The 24,110-nt window shown below is 44.1% G+C and overlaps 1 protein-coding gene and 1 long non-coding RNA gene across 4 annotated transcripts in view; one reads left to right on the top strand and one right to left on the bottom strand.

Annotated features, from left to right (window-relative positions):
* Positions 1 to 926: 926 nt before the first annotated feature.
* The window catches only part of ZWINT (ZW10 interacting kinetochore protein), a 33,454-nt gene continuing 10,270 nt past the window's right edge, over positions 927 to 24,110 (bottom strand). Inside the window, exon 9 of one of the 3 annotated variants that reach the window (XM_045437147.1) lies at positions 927 to 2,173. The gene's annotated coding sequence lies outside the window, so the exon portion shown is untranslated. Of the gene's footprint in view, positions 2,174 to 4,485; positions 4,505 to 16,013; positions 16,706 to 24,110 lie in introns of those variants that run through there. The other 2 variants (XM_045437151.1, XM_045437150.1) reach the window with 2 other exon arrangements.
* On the top strand, positions 14,791 to 23,355 carry LOC123576375. The gene is made up of 2 exons (XR_006701342.1): positions 14,791 to 14,888; positions 23,275 to 23,355. It is a non-coding gene; the product is annotated as an uncharacterized LOC123576375 (long non-coding RNA).

Below are 24,110 nucleotides of genomic sequence, written 5' to 3'. Positions count from 1 at the left end.
GAGGGAGACACAGAATCCAAAGTAGGCTCCAGGCTCTGAGCCTGACACGGGGCTCGAACTCACGGACGGTGAGATCATGACCTGAGCCAAAGTCGGACACTTAACTGACTGAGCCACCCAGATGCCCCCTAACTATCTGTAAAATAGGGCAAAGTGTCTTAAAATCTGAACTCTTGACAGATAAAATGAAAGCAGTGTATTTAGCAAGGCGTTTGGTTCCCAGATAGCAGCCTGGATTAACAAATGTAAGGCAGGACATTCCTTTGCGGTTTCAAATGTTCCTGATCACAACCAATGTGGCCAATGGCTGGCCTCACACACTACTGACGGGTCACTAATTACAGCATCAGCATGAAGAAGCAAGACAGCAAGGAGCCCAGGCCACCCGGGACGTGCGTCCTGGGCGACAGTCACTTCCACGCTCCCCCACGCGGGCAGCTCTTCTCCCGGTCTACACCACCCCCAGGTCTCTGTTCCAAAGGCTGGCTGCTCACGTCTTTTATAACAACGTGATTTCTGCAGTCAGTTTACCTGACACAACAATTTCAAATGCAAGTCACGTGTAGGCACACAAAAGCGAGACAAGGCACGGGCACCTGTAGTTGCCAACGTGAGTTGGAGAATCACTCATGATCAGAAGCCCCATGTGAGTCGTCTGTGACACATTATATCACAAAGGCCCACAACTGGCTCTGACAAACCAGAGTGTACATGGATCATCAGGACACGAAGAAACTAAGTCACGTTTTTCCACACAACGCGCTTGGAAAAAGTACCTTCTAGGAACTCTGCATGGGCAGAAAGGAATCCCAGAGCGGGTAGTATTCTCATGGAGACTTCGGGCAAATTATACTAAAGTCATCATTTCTCCCCTTTCTCACAGCTGACTGGCCAAAACTGGGCTGATAAAAATTTCCTACCTAATGTGTATGCATTCACTTTATATTCCAATTCTCCACAAAAAAAAAAAAATAGGATTTATAAAGTTTACTATGAATTTTCTGGAGACGTTACATACGGTTTTCTAGGAGAATAGAGTTTTGAACATTGTTCCTTCTTTTTGTGTTTGCTTTTTGTTCAGCTTTGAGAAATAATTGACAAATAAAATTGTAATATATTTGAAGTGTACCGTGTGATGATTTGATACACGTGTACGTTGTGGAAGGATTCCCACCAAGTTGATGAACACATCCATCATCCTACATATTGACCTTTTTATGGGGGGGAGGGCGCAAAGGGGAGAACACTTACGTTCTAGTCTATTAGCAGATTTCAATCACACCACACTGTCATGTGAACTTCAGTTATCAGTGCACATTCGATCATGAGACCTTCCTCGTCTTGTAACTGACAGCCTGAGCCCTTTTGCCAACTTCTCCCTATGTCTCTCCTCCCCAGCCAGGCAACCTCAAACCTAGCCTCTGTTTCTACAAGTTTGACTTTTTTAGATTTCTCATGATACCTCATGTTCTTCTTAAGATTGCTTTGGTATTCACGATCTTTTGTGGTTTCATAAGAACGCTAGGATCATTTTTTCTCTTTTCTGTGAAAAACGCTTTTGGGATTGTGATAAAGATTGAATGCAATTTGTAGACTGGTTGGGCAGCATGGATATCTTACGATATTTATTCTTCCATTTATCCCAATCCGTGAACATCTGTATCTGAATGACCTATGAGATAATGACCTATCTCATTATCATTCTCAGGATCCAGCGCATAATCTATACTTCTCACCCCTATTAAATCAGTCTATGTAAACAGGTTCTGTCTTGGAGGAAGGCTGGGTGGGGGACATTCTTCATAGCAGAGACTTGAATTTCGACAAATAGAAAGCTATGACAACCAATGGTTATTTGAGTTTCTCCTGCCAGTAGACCGGCAGGTGACCAAGAGATAAAATACTCTACTACCGGAAGCCACTAACCCTTCGTTCGGGAGGTGGGATTGTGACAAGCAAGGACAAAGGTGGGTGTATCCGGAGCTCAGGAGATTCACTGGCGTCCCTCCTGGGCCATCCAGCCTCTGCGAAGACCTTCAGTGGGCAACTGTAGGAATCACGGTCTGGGAGCACAGAACCCAGATGTCCGTACACACAAATATCTTGATCACTTTGCAGAGCGGGCAACCTAGATCGTCACGTGTGTTGATGCTGGATGCGGTAAATCTGGAATCTGTGGTACAAAAGGGAAAACCTGAGTGCAATACGAGAACTCTGTGTTATTTCTTAACAGTGCATGTGATTTTATAATTATTATCTAAAAACAAAGAGTTTTTGTAGGTGTGCAGTACAATCCTGAGTGGCCATGACCTTGCTAAACAAGGATGAGCCCTGAGGAGCGGAACGTGAGACCAAGGCGGGCATGGGGTGCCGAGAGGGGGCCACAGAAGCCACGGGTGCCCTGCTCGCTCTGCTCTAGCGCTGCCTTGTCTTGTACGGAACTCTGGCAGCCGAACTAGCTGTGCAAGTGGAAAAAGGACCAGGAGGGTCATCCTCTGAGCAACCTGAATGCAGGATGACCGGCAAATGCATATCCAGCCTGGCTTTCCTGCCTCCTGGCACACCGTACACGTTTTACACGCTGGCCCAGAGATGCGAGCGGCAGTGCAGGAAGGGCCTCCCTCCTTTCCCTCTCCCGTGCTTTCCACACTCAAGGCCAAAGCTCCCGAGAACCGCCTCCCGAATTACGTGTGCTCAGACCCTTATGGCAGGTGGTCTGCTTGAGCCAAAGACAATTTATGCTATGACTGTATCTGAGGGGACTTACTTTTGCCTCCAGCACTTTAAGGAATACCTGGAATAGGAGACAAACATGTTTGACCACACGGCATGTTGGGAAACAAAATTAAGAGCACAGCACTATCGCTTTATTCCTGTTTCCAAGTAGGTGTGCAGGACTTGTAAGTATGCTCGCCCCCTTATTAAGTCCCCCAGTTTTGCTGACACTGTTGGCCGCTCTGAAGGCTGGAAGTGGCCCAAGCTGTCTGGTGTGTCCCCAGCCTTCATGCTCATCCCCTAATTCTTCCATGATCAAGAAGGTGATCTCTCTTGGCTCTTCTGAGGACCCACAGGTGCACGGGAATTACCTCCCCTGGGGCACATTCTGTTCTGGAAACATGATCCCAAGTCTCTCCATGTGTGACAAAGGGAATAGATCGGGATTTTATTTTTTTTAATGTTTATTTATTTTTGGGAGACAGAGACAGCGTGTGAGCAGGGGAGGGGCAGACACAATCTGAAACGGGCTCCAGGCTCTGAGCTGCCAGCACAGAGCCCGACGCGGGGCTCGAACCCACAAAGTGTGAGATCATGACCTGAGCCGAAGTCGGATGCCCAAGCGACTGCACCACCTAGGCGCCCCTCCAGTCGGGATTATTTTTGTTAGGATCATCTTATTTCCTCCTCTTGCATCCTTTCTGTCCAGGCCAGAAAGTTCTTTATTGTGCAAAATCATTGCTTCCTGACATTCTTATCCCGTTCAGTTCTGCAACCTTAACTGCCTACATCCACCACTGTGAATTGATCTTATTTCTAATAGTATTTCATTGAAACCACAGAACGTTAAAGTTGGAGAGACCTTTGGTTCCCCCGGCATATAGATGAGGACAGCGCGGTTCTGACGGCCTAGTTCACAGATGAAGACGGTCGCTCACATAACCTCAGGGAATCACTAAGGAGGACAATAAGTTCATGACAGAGCTAAGACCTGAACAAATCAGAGTTTGACTGTGTTCCAGGGACGAGACAGACAGAATGTGAAAACGCTGACATGGCATGCATATGCAAACATGCAGTCAATTTTTCACTCTTAACCAAGACAGGACAGCTGTTAATTCATCAGCGTAACACTTCTAATTGCATTGGTTGTTAAGACTCACATGATTGTGAAGATATTAAAATGTAAAAGCGGGCATGTTAGAATTCCGTGATGATTGACATTTATAGAATGTCATGTCCGAGTGGCACACGTATGTTACCGAATCCTCACGACTTTCGTCGGTCTGCTCTATTACAAAATTAATTCCTCCTCTATACCAGTAACCCAACACTGAACTACTTGGAAATTATTTCTTCACTCTTTTAAAATTAAGAGTCTAGGGGTGCCTGAGTGGCTCAGTCGGTTAAGCGGCCGACTTCGGCTCAGGTCATGATCTCGCAGTCCGTGAGTTCGAGCCCTGCATCGGGCTCTGTGCTGACAGCTCAGAGCCTGGAGCCTGTTTCAGATTCTGTGTCTCCCTCTCTCTGACCCTCCCCCGTTCATGCTCTGTCTCTCTCTGTCCCAAAAATGAATAAACGTTGAAAAAAAAAAAAAAATTAAAATTAAGAGTCCAGGGGTGCCTGGGTGGCTCAGTCGGTTAAGTGGCTGACTTCGGCACAGGTCATGATCTCGCGGTCCGTGAGTTCGAGCCCTGCATCAGGCTCTGTGCTGACAGCTCAGAGCCTGGAGCCTGTTTCAGATTCTGTGTCTCCCTCTCTCTGACCCTCCCCCGTTCATGCTCTGTCTCTCTCTGTCTCAAAAATAAATAAACGTTAAAAAAATAAATAATCTTAAAAAAAAAAAATAAAATAAAATAAAATGAAGAGTCCAAAGAAGTCTTACCTGTCATGTCACTACAGAAAATAAATAAATAAATAAATAAATAAATAAATAAATAAATAAATAAATGAATGCCACTGGTTCACACATTTTATTTTGCATTAACATTATCTGGAGTATTTATTAAACAGAGATTCACGTGGGGCGCCTGGGGGGGGCTCAGTCGGTGAAGCGAACGACTCTTTGATTTTGGCTCAGGTCATGATCTCATGGATCATGAGTTCGAGCTCTGCGTCGGGCTCTGTGCTGGCAGTGCGAGGCCTGCATGGGAATTTTTCTCTCTCTCCCTCTCTCTCTGCCCGTCCCCTGCTCATCCTCACTCTCTCTCTCAATAAATAAAATCAACATTTAGAAAAATCCCACAGACTAACAGCCTTCACTCAGTAATCGGGGGCGGGAACTCAGAATATTCTAAGAAGTTCCCTGCGGATGCTGCTGGTCTTCAGAGGATGCTTTAATTGGCATTTGCTTAACTGTCCTTTTTTACATTTTGTGTACATTAGTCTTTTAAGAGTTAAAAAGTCATCTTGCACGAGCGAGTTATCTAATTTGCGTGTTCTACAGTTTACATAGAGTCCGAGGGCGTATCAGTCTGTGTGCTCTCTGGTCACAGACACTAATAGGTGCCGTGATACGGGCACCGGGGTTCACAGTGTGAGCGGTCGCCTGAGGAGAAAGGGGTGCAAACTGGTAAAAAGGGCCACCAAACTTAAGCCTCCAAAGCGCAGAGCCGGGCCCCAGAGGGAGTCGCCTTGAAGCTGTAACAGCAGAAAAACGAACAAGGAACAAGGTGCCGCTGTGCTTCTGCCACGTTTCTGCAACTGGCGGCTCTTCTGTTCATGCCCCATGACTTCCTGAGCGGGTGCGATGTGCCCACCGTCTTGCACGTGCAACAGGCCCCTTTATCCCTTATTTCCCACCCACCACCCGCAATGGGGATCACATAGTAGAAAGCACACTCTTCTCTGTAGTCACTGGCGTTAGGGTGCGAAAGGGAAAACTGTCACCAGAGCTACAGGACCCAGAGAACAAAGGACTCCCTCTTCACAAGTACAGTAGCACATTCTTTAGGCCTTCTAGCCTCCTCCTCCCCCCTACACATCCCTTCCAAGACCACTGCAAAGGATGCAGCGCTTCTGACATTAGATAATCTCATTATTTAAGAAACGGTGAGGGTAGAACACCACAGAGAATAGGTTGGAATAATTTGGTCAGGTCTCCAAAGCTAACATGTAATGCGGCCTTTTGTATTTATCATAACATCCTAGGCAGCTGCCAAATGATCTCATATTTATTAAGTTACTCGTAACTAGCGCATGAATAAGAGACTCAAAGACAGATCCGAAAGCATAACAGCTCTGGAGTTAGGAATAGGATAGGAAGAAAGGACGGAAGGAGGGAGGAGAGGAGGGGTGGAGGAGGGAAGGAAAGAAGGAACCAAACACGCAGACTGAGTCCTAGTTGGGCCACATGTTCTAGACAAGCTCTTGAGAAATTACTCGAATGTTCACAGCTCCATTCTCTGCTTTTTAAAAACACCTGGTCTTCGAGTTTGTTGTAAACCTTAAATAAGATCAGTATGGATCCCGTCTGGCGGCATCCTAACAAGATCAACTGTTTCGAGTTTGATGAGAGCTTACAAATATTAATACAGCAAGACACTTGGTGTATATTAAAATTTTACAGCTGAAGCCTAATTGTTTGATGCCTGAGCGCTCCAGGATCTTCATCACTTGTCCTGGCCTCTAATAGCAGTGTCTCTGGTACACGTCATAGATCATTTTAAAATTCCTTCTCAAACTGCTGCATCTTATCAAGTATATTTAGTCTATGTAAATTTTTTATTAGCCATTATCTGGACTAATTTCTATCTTATTTTATACATTCCTTTACTACGTATTTATTTTTCTTTTCAGGCTTCTATTGGATTGGATGTTTTTTCCCAGAGACAAAGAACTTTATTACTCACAGCACACTGAGTAGCAAAAGCATCCCGCTCCTCGGGGCCCAGTCCCACGGGGCCAACGTGGAGGGCCCTAGTGTGAGCTACACATACAGTGGGTTTGTCACATCGGAGGAGCACAGGCCATGGGAGGCCATGGGGGTCATCTTTTACAGAAGACAGCGAACAAACCCACTTTCTCCTAGAGAGGTCACTCCCTTCCTCAAGGTGGCTGGCTGCACATACAACCCTGAGAAATTGCCCAGGCAGGGTGGTCGGACTGTGCATTCTTGCCATGCCCAGCAGTGATGCTCAGGCAAGGGCTGTTTGCCTGCCCCAATATCTGACCCTGCACATTCCTGGCGGAACTTGAATATTTCTTCACGTGAGTATACAGCTCCATCTGTCATCCTGATCAATCTGACCAACAGAGACTCGGGCTAAAGATATTTAATTTGTCCTGCACAGAGTATAATCATAGCTATTATCAACAGAACTTCCAGCAGCAAGATGAGGCCAACCCATGCACTGGCTTCAACCATGCTGCCCAGTCACTTGTGAGTCCCAGGGGGACGAGTAGGTCTTATTCAGACATCCAGGAGATAGTCGAAGGCAGCATTCAGGGATCAGAACAAGACTGTGGATATTTGGAGGGCAGGTCCTGACTGTTCACCCTGACTTCCTGCCAGCTGGGGGCAAGCTACTCGGGTGCACACGCACGGCTGTTTGCCCCGGGGCTTGGGCTTCAGCAAAAGCAAAAGTTGCTGAGCTTAGAGATGAAATTGACTGAAATGAATCGCAAGGCATCATCTAAGCCATCCCCTGCAAGTTGTAAGGTTTCAAGTCTCCAAAGTTCCAAAATAGGTGCAGGAGGCAGGTTCCATCAGGGCAATGTGTTGCCCTGGTGGGCAGACTGATTCCTGGTGCCTCCTACTCTGCCTGCTTCCCAGGGTCCTCTCCCTCAAGTGTCTGCATCAGCTACGTCTCACGGGGGAGCCAGGATGAAGCCAGAAGGACACCCCATGGGGGCTCAGAAGGATGGGGCCAAAAGGACACCCCACTGGGGCCGAAAGGACAGAGGCAGAAGGACACCCCACAGGGGTGGCAGGAAGGCACCGGAAGGATACCCCACAGGGGCCGGAAGGTCAGAGGCGGAAGGAAACCCCTGGTGGGCGGCAGGATGGAGGCGGAAGGACACCCCACCGGGGCCGGAAGGATACCAGCAGAAGGACATGACCACTTTCTCACACTTGGGTCTCTGGTATTTTGCCTGAATCCAACTTATGCAAATAATAGAACCGAGTATCTTGACCAAATACAATAGTTTTTAATTCACATCAGTGAACTTCACTTTCATGAAACTTTCACTTTCACGAAACACCTTTGCAAAGTTCATTAACTTTCACCTAGTTTTGAACTGTTTTATCCACACTGTGATGGATTCAGCATTTATACCTCAGCATTTATACTTCAGTTCTCTTTTCTCTATCGTTGCTGACATTAATGAGCAGAAGTGACATAACCAACGGTGCCACATGCGTGAAAACATGAGCTAAAGAACTATCTGAAAATAACAGAAGATAGTGGCATTTCACGTTTTAATAGGATAAGGAAATAAATGGCAACACCTATTATACATTTATAAAGTGTAACAACCTTCAATTATGTATAAATTATAAGCAAACAGAACAGCATATTCATCAAAAGAAATATTTGTGGCTACTATTCATGAACATTACATTTTAACATGGAAAGTAAACTATTTATAGAATTTTGTTTCCTTTTAGAAGCCTCTTCAAGTGTATTCTGTGTTCTATTTTCCATGCTATGATTTCCGAAAATAAAGAAGAATCTCCTTTGTGTACACGAATTTTCTTCATGGCAGTGTTAAACACACAGGCCTCAAGTCCTAAAATAACCAATAATAATTTTTTTTCGGCAGTAAGCAATATTAAAGCAAAGTTATTTTCTCTGGGAATTGAAGGGCCAGTTTGTGAGTTTTCTGGATGGTTCTTGCATTTGAATACCATTGAGTTCCTTCCACCTTTATGAGGCTAGTTTATTTTTCTAGTGACCCTGAAGTTGTTTGTGGTGAGTAAGTTAAGGAATTCCCTGAGCTTGCACCAATCAGTTAACAAGGCCCAGGACAAAAGCGCCCGAGAATAGATAAACAGGGCAAAGGTGCCTCAGCATAGCATAAAAGCAGAAAGCTGCTTCCACAGGACTAAAGCCTCCACAATAGGTAAACAGATAAAACAGGGCATAGCACCACAGCACGGTGAAACTTCCAGGAGCTAATTAGCGAAAGAAAGGAGCCTTGTTGACCCTGCAGTAGCACGCGCCATCTGTCTTAGCCCCTAGACCAGTTACGATGAACAGACACGCGCCTGGTGCCTGCTGTAAACGGCCATGTGCCCCGTTCCAGGATTTTGTTTTGTACTGACCCAAACCCCTAACGCCGCATATCTTCGTAACCCCCTTTCCCTCACACAAGAGTTAATGTTCATGGTTTCACTGTCTCTTTGTGCATGGCCATCATGCTTGTAAGCCTTCTGATCCTAATGAAGACAGAGCAAGGACGCTTCCTCCCGGCTCTGGTTTCCTCCTGGACATTAGCCTCCCTCACAGTTAATTCTGCACCCGATCTCTTGCTGGACAAGAGATTACTCCAGCCTCAAAGTCTGCAACAGTTGTTCACTGTTCTTTTTTTCTTCCGTATTTTCTTAGATTACATTCCTTCCATATTTTCTTATATTACGGCTTTTTCTGTCATATTCTTATAACCTTATTTTTCAAAGAATTTGAGCCATATTCTCCTAGGCCAGAATCAAAGGATAGTTGAGGTATATCATATAGTATTATTCTCCAAAGATGCTTCCTGCCAACAATGAGCCTTTCCTCCAGGAAAATGTCCAGAGATGGGTCTATTTTACCCTCAGGGAAAAGTTCACAGACAACCTGTAACACTCTGTGAAAGGCTGGGGCAGGTGCATATTGATTTAAGAATCAGATTCTGTTTCCTTAGGTCCCAGTAACTTATGCCAGTGGCCTCTTCACTATTTTCATAAGGGCTGCCTGTTGACCTCATCCAAAGTGCTCCAGGTAGCTGTGTCCTGAGTAGGTACACAGAAAACTCTTCTCACGCTCACTTACACCGTATCAAATTTTAAATTACTATCTACACTATAAAACCATAGAGTTAGATAAAACAGAGCCTTTAAAAAACATTTACTTTAACATTCTCATTTTACAGATAAGATGACTGAGTCTCCAAAACACTAGTGTTGTTATTCACCAGGTTTGGAACATGAATACATGTTTCTCGAAAGCAGAGTCACCACCCCCTGCACTAAGACATGTGCCTTCAGGGCGAAATACAGTCTTCAACCACAGCAAGGAAACTGATACGTCCTAGTCATCAATTTCAGTGGTGTAACCATATGTACGCCACATGCAAAAGTGAGAGGGAACAGCTGGCTGGAAAAGAAGGAAGCTCTTACCGCATGAACAGTAAGTGTTGCTGCCGATGATTTCCAGGACAGAACACAATGTAAACAGAGTGCAACAGACAGAGGTATAAGCCAGATGGGGGACTGAGATGTTCCAGGCCCTACTTCCCTCCCTTAAACATTAAAATACACACACACACACACACACACACTCTACCAAGACTGAATCGTTAAGAGATAAATCTGAATAAATCTCTAATTAACAGGTTGACTGAATCAGTAATCAAAACCTCCCAACAAAGAAAAGCCCAGCCCAGGGTCTCCAATGAATTCTGCCAAACATTTAAAAAGGAATTAAGCCAATCCTTTTCAAATTCTTCCAAAACATTGAAGAGGAGGAAACACTTCTGCTAGAGATTGTTTGTGTCCTCCTAGAATTCATATGTTGAAATCTTGACATCCAAAGTGATGATATTAAAAGCTGGGGTCTTTGAAAGGCGATTAGGTCATGATGATGGAGACCTCAGGAATGGGATTCTCGCCCTTATACAAGAGAACCCACAGAGCTCCCTCATCCTTCTATCATGTAAGGACCTAATGAGGTCAGGGGTATGAACGAGAAAGAGGGTCCTTGCCAGACACTGAATCTTCCAGCACCTTGATCTTGGATTCTTCAGTCTCAACAACTGTGAAAAATAAATTTCTGTTGCTTATAAGCCACCAGTTTATGGTATTTTTGTTACAGCAGCCTGAACTAAGACAACTTCCTAACTCACTCTATGCAGCTAGCATTACTCTGATATCAAAGTGAGACAAAGAAAAACAGTAACAACAAACCTACAGACAATTATTTCTCATGAACATCGATGCAAGAATCTTCAACAAAATACCATCAAACCAAAATTCAAATTATATATTAAGAGAACTATTCACAAAACCAAGTAGGATTTACTCCTGGAATGCAAAAATGGTTTAACATATGAAAATCAAACAATGACATAAACCACATTAACAGAATGGAATAAAAAAAATGATTATCTCAATTGATTAAAAAAAAAAAAAGCTCGACAAAATAAAACACTCCTTCATGATAAAAGCACTCAACAAACCAGAAGAAAACCCTCTAACAAAATAAAGGCCATATATGAAAAATGCATGGTAACCACCAAATTCAAAAGTAAAAATCTGAAAGTTTTTCCTCTAAGATCAGGAACAAGGCAAGGATCCCCTCTTTCTGCTTTTATTCAACATAGTAATGGAAGTCCTAGCCAGAGCAACTAGACAAGAAAAAGAAGTAAGAGGCATCCAAATAAAAGAGGAAGAAATAAAATTATTTTTGTTCACAGATGACATGATCTTACAGGCAGAAAACCCTAAATATTCCACACCAAAAAAAAAAAAAAAAAAAAAGAATAAACAAATTTAGTAATGTTACCAAAAAAATAATAAATCCTCACATGTATGGTAAAATATTAGACAATGGTACCGTGACCATTCAACGGGAAAAGGGCCCTTTCAACAAATGGTGTTGGAAAACCGGATACTTGTGTGCAGAAGAATGAAGTTAGACTCTTACTTATACCATATACAAACTGACTCCAAGTGGATCAAAGGCTCAAATCTAAGAACTAATTAAACTCTGAAACTTTTAGAAGAAAACACAGAGGGAAAGCTTCACTACATTTGATTTGGTACTGTTTTCTTGGATAGGACACCAAAATCAAGGCAACAACAAAAAATTAGGTAAGTTGGATTTTATCAAAATTAAAAACACTTAATATTAAAATATTTTTTAAAAAGGTGCATCAGGGCACCTGGGTGGCTCAGTCAGTGAAGCATCTGACTTTTGATTTCAGCGCAGATCATGATCTCATGGTTCATGAGATCGAGCCCCTCATCAGGCTCTGTGCTGTCAGCACAGATTCCCTCTCTCGCTCCCTTTCTCTCTGCTCCTACCCTGCTCTCTCTGTTAAAATAAATATACGTTAAAGAAAAAATATATTTGTGCATCAATGGCTGTAACAGAGCAAAAAGGTGACTCATGGAATGGGAGAACATATCTGCATGTCATACATCCAATAAGAGATTAATATAGAAAATACAGAGCTCCTACAATTCAGCAGCAAAAAATCAAATGACCTGATTAAAAAACAGTCACAGGACTGAACAGACATTTCACTAGTTAGACATTTTAGTTTAGTTAGTTAGTTAGACTGTGGAAAACAGTATGGTAGTTTCTCCAAAAATTGAGCCTAGGATTACCTTATTATCCAGCCAACTCCACTTCCGGAATTCCAGAAGAAGTGAACACAGGGACTCCTACGGATATCTGTACGTACACATTCATAGCAACGCTGCTCAAAAGAGCCTCAACGTGGAGCAACCTAAGTGCCCACTGATGAATGAACAAACACACAAAATGTCATATATACATACAGGAGGAGAATGTTATTCAGACTCAATGAAGAAAAATTTGACGTTGAAAATACCGTGCTAAAAGTAAGCCAGCCACAGAGGAACGAGTGTTGCAGGATTCTACTTATATTCCGTCTCATAATAACTCTAAATATATTAAGTCTCATAATAAGTCTCATAAATTCATAGACACAAAGTAGATGGTGGTTGTTAGGGGCTGGCTTACTGTTACTGGGTAAGGAGTTTCGGTCTGGGAACGTGAAAAAGTTCTGGAGGCAGACAGTGGTGACAGTTGTACAACAGTGTGACTGCACGAAATGCCACTTAATTGTACACTTGTAGTTAGAATGGCAAATTTTGTCATGTATGCTTTTCCACCATAAAAAAATTCCAACTACTGAGACGCCTAGGTGGCTCAGTCGGTTAAGCATCCAACTCTTGATCTCAGCTCAGGACATGAAGTCACTGTTCACGAGTTCAAGCCCCGTGTCAGGCTCTGCACTGACAACATGAAGCGTGCTTGGGATTCTCTCTCTGCCCCTCCCTGACTGTCTCTCTCTCAAAATAAACATTTTTTTAAAAATTGCAAGATCTATATATTTCAAAATGTTACTGTGTAGTACGAATAAGCCTCCCTCCTTCATTTGGAGATTTCCTGCAAGGCTGCATCTGCCCCAATTCATGTGCAGTTTTAAATATATCTTGACCCGTGCCTGGCTTGAACGGAGTCCGAGCCCCTGAGAAATAAGGCTCACAAGTTATAAGAAGAATAAGGAAAGAACTCTCGGGTACCTGTAATGCAAAGGGCAGTGTATTCTGTAGTAAGAATACACAAATAAGGAAGAGAGAGTGTCAGCGATAATTTCCCTAAAACATGGGGAGTGCCAGGTGGAACCGGGCTCGGGGTGCGGAAGGTCACAGGAGCAATCTTGGGGCTCTGCTCTGAGATGCGCCAAAGATTGCTGAGGTAAGAACAGCTTTTCAAAAGGTTTGTCAAAGCGTCGCAAATATATTACATATTTTTAAGATAACAATCATAAAGTTGTGATAGTTTCACTGTCTATAAAACAACTTCTAACCGCTGATAAATGTGTACTCCACTGAAGTGTTATGAAAACATCAGTGGAAACACCGGAGAGGAGAGAGTACCAATTAGGAACAGACACGATCAAAACATTTCATATTTAAAGTTTTCTTGCATGTCCACCGCTAACAGGTTGCCATGGCAACTCAGTCATCTGGAGATCCTCCGAGATTAGATTCAAACACCATACTGTTCAAAGTCAACATTTTCACTTTTACTAATTATACTTTTAACAAAAAGATGGCAATTATTTGAGATTCATTAATTTTTTTAAAAGATACTGTTGCTCATAGGGAAAGTCTTGGAGACCACTGAGGTCAGGAAGAGTCTGTGACAAACGGCCGCCCCCGAACCCTCACCACCACCACCCCCCAACAGCTCTCAGCCCCCCACCCATGCGGGCTGCAGGGGGAGTCGGTGTGGGCTGGCTGAGGCCTGGGGAGCTCAGAGGGGGCGGGGACTTCATCACAAAGGAAATATCAAACAGAACAGGACCAGGACCGCACGTGAGACACGTGACTTCCGGAAATCAGAGCAAGGAGGAAGGAGCTCTTAGCTTTCAGAAGTCTTCCCAGGAGCCCCCGAGTCCAGGCCCAGCACGTGGGCCTGGGGACCGTCAGAGGGAACTCGCAGGGCAGAGGGTCACAAGCGCCCGGGGAGGCTGTACCTGTGTCACCGAGGGGGAGACGCAGCGACGGAGCAAGCCCGGGACCGAGGCGCCTGTCACTGGTGTGTCACTCGGACGTGTCGCCGGGTCCCCAGGTGACAGGTGAGCACATTACACACCTGGTTGCAGGGCAGGGCCCTGCCGGGAGGGGTGGGGTGCAGCCGTCCCTCCGCTTGTTTCCCTGGGACGCGGGGACGTCGGAGGACCCACGCGCTCCCGGCTGCTCCCGAAGGGACAGGGCTGAAGGTCCGGGGGGGGGGGGGGGGGGTGGGGCGCACCTGCCTCCCCAGGTGAGGAGCCACAGCGGCGTCCGAGCCCAGCGTTCCAGTGCCACCCACAGGCTTGTCTCCCAAGAGGAAGATGCGTGGAGTGACAAGGGACAAGTGGCCGTTTCCGGGCACACGATCCTGTCACCGCAGGCACCTGCCCGGGCACCAGGAGCGGATGCAGATGGCGGGGCCAGCAGGATCACGTGCCTGCCACCTGTCACAGCTCTGTCCTCGCTCGGCGCAGGAGCACGGTGGGGGCCTGGGCAGGGCCACCGGCAGGCCTGGACTCCCGTCTCAGCCGGGCTGCACCCGTGGGGCCTCACTCAGCACAGACGAGCTTCGGGTCCGGGGACATCTCATCACCTTCTACTTCTGCTTACGACAAACCCCGGCAAGTCAGCTCTTCGGAGACGGAAACGTGCACTCCCCGATCAGGAGGTGTGCCCGTCCTGCACAACTCCGCAGGTGCGTGTGTTACACACTGCGCTCGCACAAGCCCACCGTCACACCTCCTCCAACACAAGTTCCACTGCCTCAGGACCACCCCCTCGGCCTCAGGCTGCGTCTCCTGCCACCACCGCGTCCTGTCATCCCACCAGGCCCCAGCCGTCCCGGGAGACCAGGCCCTCCCTTCCCTCCCGGCTCCCCAGTCCTGCTCAAAATGGGTCTGTCCATGGCTTCCGGGTCTCCAGCCCAGCAAGCCGGTACCGCCGAGTGTGCCAAGATCGTCATGAGAATCATGAAGCGTTTCTCACGAAACAGCCCCTAACTCCACTGTGTCATAATCACGGGAGGGGGTTGGCAAATTTGCAAAATCTGAACAGGGGATTGGGAACCAGAATCTTCAGAGACAGCTAAAATCAACATTTTAAAAAACACGTCTGGGCCACTTGGGTGGTTCAGTCGCTTGGGCGTCTGACTTCCGCTCAGGTCGTATTTCACAGCTCATGAGTTCGAGCCCCTCCACGGGCTCTGTGCCCACAGCTCGGAGCCTGGAGCCTGCTTCGGATTCTGTGTCTCCCTCTCTCTCCGCCCCTTGCCCGTTCCTGTTCTGTCTCTGTCTCTCAAAAATGAATAAACGTTAAAACAAAACAAAACAAAACAAACAACAACCACAAAAACCTCGACATGAGTCTACTGCACATCACACTTTAAGGTTAGCTATCTGTCTCCCCAGATAACACATCTGGGTCACTGCAGGGAGTCACTGTATGTGCCAGTGACCCGTGGAAAGAAACCGAGCTCGATGGCCCCGAATATCCCAGCTGCTGCTACAGTCGGTTTGTTTCTGTAGGTGAAACCACAGATCCTCAGTTATTTATACTATAATCGGTAACAACGCGATGTAACTAGTTAATGCCTAAAACCATTAAATGTCTATTACCTATGAACTGACTAAGAACCCTGATTTAAAACTGTACACGACAGGGGCACCTGGGTGGCTCGGTCGTTAAGCCTCCGACTTTTGCTCAGGTCATGATCTCGGGGTTTGTGGGTTTGAGCCCCACGTGGGGCTCTGTGCTGACAGCTAGCTCAGAGCCTGGAGCCTGTCTTCAGCTTCTGTGTCTCCCTTTCTCTCTCTGTCCCCCCCGTGCTTTCTCTCAAAAATAAATAAAACATAAAAAAAATTAGAATTTATGCTGACAAGACTCTGCTCTTTTCACTAAGATAATCTAAAAGATGACCAAATCAGTACGAAAATAAACGGATAATAGTTTAAACATCTATTCGCTTTTGTCTCTTACCTTCCAACTCCTCTTTTAAAAATCTTTTTTAATGTTTATTTTTGAGAGAGAGATAGAAACAGAGAGGGGGAGGGGCAGAGAGCGAATCTCCATGCAGAGCGTGGGGCCTGTGACCCGGGAATCATGACTCAAGCAGAGATCAAGCATCAGATGCCCAACCCCCGGGGACACTCAGGTGCCCCAAGGATGGAGAGTGTTCATCCACATTCCTGCCAAGCATGTATACTTCTGTGGGGACAGAGATGCCTGGAGGAAGACAGGTTTTTAATTTTTCTATAATTTTTTATTATATATAATTTCATATACTCAGCCATCTAGGAAATATTAGATAGGCTTCACCTGACATTGAACAAAATGAGTGCACTCTGTTCTTAATACAAAATTTAAAATGAGCCAGGCTGTCCATTCAGCTTCCTTAGAGGTAAACTAGATTCACAGATGAAAAATAGCAGACCGTGGATAGCAATCAGTCCTACGAGGAAGTGAGGAAGGTTTCCCGTAGCTTCCGGGTGCCTTCATGATTGAAATAAATGACTCCTTAAGAAATAACACAAGATAAAATTAAGCTATAAAGAAAGAACAATGCCTGCCTTCAGTTTAGAATTTATGTAAATGCACGTACACTTAAAAAATGTGACACTCAAGATACTTCGCCAGGAAAAACAAAACACAACACTAAACAGCTTTATAACTTAAGTTTCCAAACTAAAATTAAATATTATAACCTGTCTGACCACAAAAACTGATTTTATGGATGAGTCACTTAACAAAGACATCTCCCTTAAATCGCGCTCTCGTTGACTGGGAACCAAGGTCTAGAGACAGGTGAACTACAAGGCTAAGGCCACACCTTCTCCCCCCTGGGCAGAGTGACCCCTGCAGCAGCTATACAGGCTGCCGAGGAGGGGCCCTGTCTCCAGCAGCACCTGCACATCTGAGGACCACCCATGACCGGGGGAGGGACAGGACAGGGAAAGAGGAAGACGACAGTGGCAAAGCACCGTCAAGAAACGGGCCTCATGCCATCTGCTTCAGGATGACAGTGGCAAAGCACCGTCAAGAAACGGGCCTCATGCCATCTGCTTCAGGATGTCGGCAGCAGGATGGCCCTGGGGCCCTGGAGGATACCACACCAGGCCCAGAGGGACCCCCAGAGCCCCAGGCGCCTAGCCCACAACTGCCCGGGCTCTGCCACCAGCTCCCTGTGCGCACGCGTCTGCCAGGAGTCAAAGGAGAAACCACGCTCCAGCTACGGAGCCACCTTCCAAAAGAAACAAGGTTCCTAATGGCCAAACCATTGAACTGTAAGATCCACAGTCAACAGAAAACCCTACTTAAGGAAGGTGACTGATACTTCAGAGGCTGAAGCACAAGTGCATGTCTCCCAACACTATGAACAATCCCAGACACGTGGTGTCACAGAAAGACAGTAATCCTCCAGCAACACAACTCAGTGGTATGGAAAACTGCAATCCGATAGCAAATTCAGAACAGCAGTCATGAAGAAATTCAACAAGCTCCAAGAAAACTCAGAACAGTATTTCAGTGAACTCAGGAACAAAATTAATGAACAGAGCACCTCTTTACGAAAGAGAGTAACATTATAAGGCAGAACCAAGCAAATTCTGGAACTGAAGAATTCAATAAAGGAGGGGAGGAAGGAAGCATCGCTCCAGACAGAAGAAAGAACAAGTAACCTCGAGGACACAGATCGAGTGCAGCTCAATGAGGAGGCGAACGAAGATTGTAAAGTAGGGCAGAAACCCTACAAGAGCCATCGGTTTCCATCACAAAGGTCAAAAGGGCAAATAGAAGAGTGACTGGTATACCAGAAGGACAAGAGGAGAGGGGGACAGTCTACTTAAATAATAGCTGGGAACTTCCCAAACCTGGGAAGAAATTGGCACAGGTTCACAAAACTACTAGAACACCCTATCATCTCAATGTGAAAAGACCTCCAAGACACATTACAATGAAACTGTCGAAAATCAATGATAAAGAATCTTTCTTTAAAATTTTTTTAATGTTTATTTATATTTGAGAGAGAGAGAGAGAGAGAGAGAGAGAGAGCGCGCACAAGGCAGGGAGGGACAGAGAAAGAGGGAGACACAGAATCCAAAACAGGCTCCAGGCTCCGAACTGTCAGCACAGAGCCTGACGCAGGGGCTGAAACCCACAAACCCTGCGATCATGACCTGAGCCGAAGTTAGATGCTTAACAAACTGAGCTATCCAGGCACCCCTCAATGATAAAGAACCTTAACGGCAGCCAGGGAACGTAACCCTTAAAAAGAACCCTGTTAGGCTCTCAGCAGAAGCCCTGCGGGCCAGGAGAGAGTGGAATGGCACATTCAAAGTGCTGACAGAGAAAACTGGCCAGCCAAATATACTTTACGTGGCAAAACCACCCTTCAGATACGAAGGAGAAATAAAGGCATCCCCAGATAAATAAAAGCTGAGGAAGGCTGACAACCACAAGAGTTGACTTGCAAGAAATGCTAACAGGAGTTCTTCAAGCTGAAATGCAAAGGTGCTAATCGGTGACACGAAAGCAGGGCAGTGCACTGCACCTGGGTAGGTGAGAAGTAAACAGCCAGAATTAGAAAACTAACTCTGTATTGGAAAAGCACGGTGGCCACTTAACTACAGTAAAAACACTCTATAATGTATAATAAATTCACAGCATAAAATAGGTAAACTGTGACATTAAAAACATAAAAGAGGAGGAGTAATAGGGTGGAGCCTTTCCAGAGGAATGATGATAAGCTGCTTTCAGCATCAAAGAACTTTTATCTGAGATGTTTTACATAAACCTCATGGTAACCACAAGGCAACAATCTAGATTCACAAACCATTAGAAAAAGAGGGCACTGAACACATTACCATGGAAAACAACCAGAAGGAAAACAGTAAGATGGCATTTCCAAGTCCTTACACATCAATAATCGCTCCAATGTAAGGAGGCTGAATTATCCAGTCAAAAGACACAGAGTGACTCAACGGATAAAAATAATAAGACCCAACTCTAAGCCGCCAAAAGAGACTCGTTTCAGCTCTCCACACAAATAGGCTCAAAGTGAAAAGACGGAAGAAGATACTCCGTGCAAGTGGAAGTCAAAAATACTGCGAGGGCAGCCATACTTACATCAGACAAGACAGACTTCAAGCCAAAAACAGTGACAAGAGACAAAGAAGGCTGCTCTATGATGATAAGGGGGTCAATACATCAAGAAGATAAAATGATCATAAACATATAGGTACCCACCATTGGGACACCTAAGTACAGTAAGCAAATACTAACAGATATGAAGGGAGAAATAGACAATAATACAAAAATAGTAGTGAACGTCAATACTCTGCTGTCAGTTATGGATAGATGATCCAGACAGAAAATCAACAAAATAAACACTGGAAATGAACCACACTTTATACCAAATGACTTAACCGACACAGATACAACATTCCATCCAATAGCATCAGAATACACATTCTTCTCAAATGCACGTCGACCACAGATTGTGACAGGACACAAAACAAATCTTAGCAAATTTAAGGAGACTGAAACCATACCAAGGGTTTTTTTTTTTTTCTCTCACCACAATGGTATGAAGTAGGAATCAACAAGAGAAAAGGTAGAAATTTTACAAATATGTGGAAACTGAACGACACACTTCTAAACAACCAGTGGGTCAAAGGAAACATCAAAAGGGAAATAAAAAATTATCTTGAAACAAAGGAAAATGGAAATATATCAAATCTTATGGGATGCTACAAAACCAGTTCTGAGAGGAAAGTTTAGTGTTATGTGCATCTATTAATTAGATCTCAAATAAAAACCTAATTTTACACCTCAAGGAACTAGAAAAAGAACAAATTACGTCCAAAGTTAGCAGAAAGGAGATAATAATGATCACAGTAGAAATCAGTGAAATAGAGACCGGAAAAACAATGGAAAGGTTCAATGAAATTAAAAGCTGGTTTTTCAAAAAGGTAAATAAAATTGACAAACCTTTTGCTAGACTAATTAAAAAAGGGAGAAGACTCCAATAAAGTTAGAAATCAACTGACACTACAGAAATACACAGGATCTTAAGAGACTACTATAAACAATTATATGCCAACAAATATAACCTACAAGAAATGGATGAATTTCTGGTAACACAGCGTATGCAAAGACTGAATAAGGAAGAAACAGAAAATCTGAACAGACCAATAACTAGTAGTAAAGTAATTGAATCAGTAATCAAAAACCTAACACAGAAAACTCCAGAACCAGATGATTTCACTGGTGAATTCTACCAAACAATTAAAGAAGAATTAACACCAAGTCTTCTCACACTGTTCCAAAAAAACTAAACAGCAGGGAACACCTCCAAATTGATTCTATGAAGCCAAAATTACCACGTAACCAAAGTCAGAAGAAAACACTACAAGAAAGGAAAATTAAAGACTAACATCCATGATGAATATAGATGCAAACATTGTCAACAAAATACTGACAAACTAAATTCAAGAACACATTAAATAACATAAAAATGATTATATACCATGACCAAGTGGGATTTATCTCTGGATGCAAGGATGGTTCAAACACATACAAATCAATAAATGTAATACAGCACATTAACAGAATGAAAGATTTAAATAATCACATAATAACCACAATAGATGATGAAAGGGCATTTGACAAAATGCACCATCCTTTCATGATAAAACTCTTACAGATTGGGTACCAAAGAAACATGACATATAAAAGGCCATGTATAACAAAACCCATAGCTAACATTACACTCAATCGAGAAAAATCGAAAGTTTTTCCTCTGAGATCAAGAAAAAGACAAAGATGCCCACTCTCACCCTTCTTACTCCATAAATACAGTAATGAAGTCCTAGCTAGAGCATTTAGTCAAGACAAATAAAAGGCATCCAAATTGGGAAAGAAAAAGTAAAACTGTCATTATTTGTGAATGATTTCATTTTGTATATACAAAATCCCAAAGACTCTACCAAAAAACTGTTGGAACTTCAGTAAAGTTGCAGGATATAAAATCAACATACAACAATCAGTTGCAACTCTATATACTAATGATATAACATCCAAAAAAGAAATAAAGAAAACTATCCTAGTCACAATAGCTTCAAAAACAATAAAATACCTAGGAATAAATTTGATCAAGGAAGTGAAAATCTGTACATTCAAAAATACAAGACCTTGCTGGAAGAAGTTGAAGAATACACAAACAAATGGAAAGACATCTTGTACGTGGATTGAAAGAATAGTTGAAATGCCCATACTACCCAAAGCCATCTATAGGTTCAACACAATCCCCATCAGAATTCCAATGGCTTCAAGTAAACTAAAAAGAAAAAAGAAAAAAATCCTAAAATTCGTATGGAACCACAAAAGGCCCTGAATAGCTAAAGCGATACTGGAGAAAGAACAAAGCTGGAGGCACCGCACACATCCTGACTGTACTACAAACCACGGTAATAATACAATATGCCACTGGCATAAAAAATAGACACGTAGACCTAGAGAACAGAATACAGAGCTCAGAATTAAACTTCCACAAGAAGAGGTAACAAGTGTGGTGAGGATGTGGAGAAAAGGGAACCTTTCCGCTGATGGTGGGAATGTACATTGGTTCAGCTCCATTTCTGCGTGTACACCCAAAGGAAATGAAAACGGGGTGTCAAAGAGAGATCTGCACTCTCCTGTTCACTGCAGCATTCATCACAATAGCCAAGATGTGGACATAACCTGAATGTTCATTGTTGGATGAATGGATAAAGAAGCAGATACGTTACACGTTATATAAAATAGTCTCCATATATATCGTACACATCCAGGTGCATACACGTATCATACCTGTTACCCAGTCATGTTAAAGAACATCCGCCATCTGAGACGTGGATGGACCTTGAGCAGGTAAGCTAAGTGACGTATGTCAGGCAAAGGCAGGTAATGTATGGGATCACTCATGTGGAATCTAAAAACGCCGAACTCGTGAAAACAGATCAGAATGATGACTACAAAGGACAGGGGCGAGGAAAACAGGATGGACACTGTTTGAAGGGACAGACTTGTAACGGGTAGTAAATAAGCCCTAGAAATCTAATGCACAGAACAAAGGAACCCAGACAATACTGTTATATAATCACCCAGCTTGCTAAGAGCCTAGAACTTAAGTATTCTAACTACTGAAAGGAATGATTATTAATGTGACAGAGGTACTAATTAGGGTAGCTTCACACAACAATGGCAATCATACTACAGTATATAAACACATCAAATTAACATGTTGTACACCTTAAATGTATACAACGTTATGTCAAATATATTTTTATTAAAAAACGGAAGAGTAACTGACACATAGCTACTCTGAAATGTTCGTTAAGTGCGTGATCAATAAATACTAAGAGAACACAACTACCAGGGAGTTGGTACAATTCTGAATCTGCATGTAACTTAACAACTTAGTCTCAAAACATAAAGGAATGAATGAATATGACTGCGTATGTGTGTGCGTGCGCGTGCACACGCACACACACACACACACAATTTCAGAAAAAGAACAAACAAGGCAAGAAATTTGCCAGAAATTGTAGACCTTGTAAAGAAAATCTCACCACCGCTGGCCAGACCATCCCCTGTTCGAGCTGGACAATGGCAAGGCTAAACCGCAGGCACTATGACTCACGCCAGTAACACTGTTGCATAATGTCGAAAACAAGCAAACCCAATTCCATTACTTAGCTATAAAACAAATTGTTTTCCTTGAGACACATGGAACTCCACAGTTTCAGTGTTTCACCTACGTAAAAGATACACCACATGCAATAATGACCATTAGAATTACCTGACTATCTCCTAGCCCTTTCTTTCTGTTGTTATAAACGTAACATTGTTTTTCACTGCCTACTTCTGTAGACCACTGCCACCACCACCCTAACAGAGTTAATTAGTTCATGGGATCCTGAAAACTAAAAACCCCTGAGATGGGACAGAGATAGATGAAAGGGGGAAAATGGAAAATCTCTTCTTATGGTAGCAACCACACTTCCGTTTTAATCAAACAATATTTGTCTTATTCTTTCTCCAAAGAGTAAGAACAGCCTGTCGCCGGCACCAACAGTGACAAGACTCCCAACATAAAGCTCCTCTCATCTTTACATTCCGGAAGTCTCGGAATATTGTTCGATGCGATCATTAACACCAAAGTTATTATGGTAGTCACAGGGTAGTGTTTAAAAACCACAGTCGTTTTGCTAATTGATGGGAAATAGTTCACCATTCTTTACCACAAACATTTTAAACTATGGCTGAGGATTCTTCCCGTTTTCAACTGTAAGTCCCTAAAACCTTGATAAGTAGCCTACAACCGAGGCACAGTGAGTGATGTTGCGTTGTGATACTTTCCAAAATTCTCACGGAGTCGTGAGCCTCCAGTAGCACACCAAACAACAGTGAGCTGTGGGAGAGGCCACCCATCAGTCTAGTTGTTCTGCACTTGTCCTGACGGTAACTGTCACCAGCCGAGAGCACTACGTCATTGAGCTGCTCTAGTGACGGTCTTCCCGGGTAGAACACGAGAGCTCGTAATCGTGATCACTACTGCACTTAGTGTGAAGCACCAGCATTCTAGAACAGAGGTCCACTCTGGAGCCTGAATGGATTTCAGCCCTCTGCTTGCTGCCACTGTGGCACGTGCAGGAGCAGGCGGTGGGTGCTCAGGGAGACTGTTCACCTCCGCACAGTGAAGGCAGCGGTACCGCTTGCTACAAGGGCACGTGCCAGGACTCGCAAAGCCCTCCCCGGGGGCGGGTCTTCCCTGAGACTTTCTCTTTCAATGGGTTAAAAGGGGCTTGGAGATTTTTTGCCAAAGGAGGAAAACACCTTGTTCAGCAGGTTCCCTTGGCTCCTGGGTAAAGGCTTGGCCTCC

The sequence above is a fragment of the Leopardus geoffroyi genome, chromosome D2, assembly GCF_018350155.1.
Source record: "Leopardus geoffroyi isolate Oge1 chromosome D2, O.geoffroyi_Oge1_pat1.0, whole genome shotgun sequence".
NCBI lineage: Eukaryota > Metazoa > Chordata > Mammalia > Carnivora > Felidae > Leopardus > Leopardus geoffroyi.
The sequence above is the reverse complement of the archived record's forward strand: the minus strand, read 5'-3'. Positions and strand labels throughout refer to the sequence as shown.